This window comes from Pteropus vampyrus, unplaced genomic scaffold (assembly GCF_000151845.1).
Source record: "Pteropus vampyrus isolate Shadow unplaced genomic scaffold, Pvam_2.0 Scaffold674, whole genome shotgun sequence".
Taxonomy (NCBI): domain Eukaryota; kingdom Metazoa; phylum Chordata; class Mammalia; order Chiroptera; family Pteropodidae; genus Pteropus; species Pteropus vampyrus.
In genome coordinates, this window is record NW_011889455.1 from 506,555 (window position 1) to 508,651 (window position 2,097).

General features: G+C 33.4%; 1 pseudogene; it reads right to left on the reverse strand.

The window, feature by feature from the left end:
* Positions 1-533: 533 nt before the first annotated feature.
* LOC111733879 lies at positions 534-1,203 on the reverse strand (annotated as a pseudogene).
* Positions 1,204-2,097: the final 894 nt, after the last annotated feature.

Here is a 2,097-nt window from a genome sequence, read left to right on the forward strand (position 1 = left end):
GTAAAACCAAATTATTTTAATGATCGGAACTTCATCATACATTTTAATATAATACATCAAGTTTATTTGTTCTATTAAAATTTTTAGAAAAATTTTAGAATTATTTTTCCAGGTTTCCAAAGAATTCCTCCCTGGATGTTTATTTGAGTTAAATTAATCTTTGGATGATTTTTGGAGAATCAAGCCAAATAAAGTTACATCTTCCATTCATGCCATATGCTACCAAATTCTAGGCAGACTCAAGAATGAAGTGCAAAAATTTAAACTTACAAAAACAAAAAAGAAAGAAAGAAAAAGGAAAAGAAGTGAAAGCAAGGAGGAGGAGGAGATAGAAGAAAAAAAGAAATATTGATAAATAGTAGACCTAAGATTAAGAAATTCTAAAAAAAAAAAAAGCATAAAACATCACATAATACAAAATCAATATATATGAGAATATCAAATTTAAAGGTTTATCAATTATAAGTAACAGAAACAAATATTAAAATACTATTAATACATAGAAATTATTTGCCAGAAATAGTGGGAAAACTTTAATATCTTAGGATGCAAATATAAGAGATCAAGATAGTAGCAATGGTGAAGATTCGAATTGGCTTTGAAAAATACGTCATCACTTCATGATGTAAGGATCTGTATGAGAGTTTATGGAGTGGAAGAATATCACAAAAAATGTGGTCAGTTTGAGTGGACCTGCAAAACGTCAACCTTAATAGAAGCTCTCCATGAATCCTGGAATGCAGATTACTAGCTATGAAGGTCCCTATAATCATCTGAATGCACAATTTTTTTTTCATATCATGGTGTGGTACTGCAGTGGACTGCATATGGCCACATAGTGATCATAAGCCATTGTCTCCAGGAGAAAGCAATCTGCAGGTTCAGCAAGGCAGAGAAAGTAAAATCATAACATGCATTCCTTGAGGGAAATCATTCTGTTCTCAGAAAATAAGTTCTCCAACGTCTTGAGGGTAATGGTACAGAAATAACAGGAATCCATCAGAGCCAGATTACCCAGAAAGATGTACGTTGGCATATGAAGATAATGCTCCATAAAAATCAGTGCCGTGAGACCAAGATTCCCCACCATGGTGGTCAGATAGATGGCGAAGAACACCAAAATCAGAGGATGTTCAGTGCTGTGTGATCTGTAAATCCTATGAGGATAAACTCATTTGTCAAGGAGTGATTTTTCTGAGACATTCCTGACTTCTTGGCTGAAATAGAAATCATAGGGAAATGAGATTCTAAATTAGAATGTGTCTAATTCTCCCTTCTAATTTTTCCGTGTACAAAAAGAAAAAAAAGTTTTCTATAATCATCCTATGTGTCTCTCAAAAACTAGCACAGGAACAGTAGGTCAAGTCTGTGAGAAAAAAAAATATCACAAATTGTGTACACAAGATAGTCTAGAAATGCCTGTGTGAATTCCCAAGGCAGAAAAACTTGATACAGAAATGACCAATGGGTACACAGAAAGGTGCTCAAAATCACTAATCATCTGGGAAATGCAAATCAAACCATAACAAAATATCTCACACCTGTTAGAATAGCTATTATTGAAAAGACAACAAGTGTTGGTGAGAATATGGAGAATAGGGAAAGCTTTTGCGTTGTTGGTAGAAATGTAAATTGGTATAGCCACTGTAGAAAACAGTATGAGTGTTCATCAAAAAATTAAAAATAGAACTACAATATGATCCAGCAATCCCACTTCTGGGTATATAGCCAAAGGAAATAGAATCACTATCTCAAAGAAATATCTGCACACCAATGTTCACTGTGGTATTATTTACAATAGCTAAGACATGAAGACAACCTAAATGTTTATCAATGAATGAATGGTTAAAGAAATGATACACATACAGACACACGATGTAATATTATTCGGTCTAAAAAAAAAAAGGAAATCCTGCCATTTGCAATAACAATAACATGCATGGACCTCAAGGATGTTATGCTAAGTGAATTAAATCAGACAGAGAAAGACAAATACTGTATTTTCTCACTTAAATGTGTAATCTTAGAAAACCAAACTCAGAAACAGAGTAGATTGGTGATTGCTGGGAGTAGGAGTGGAGATGGAGGAAAAAGGTG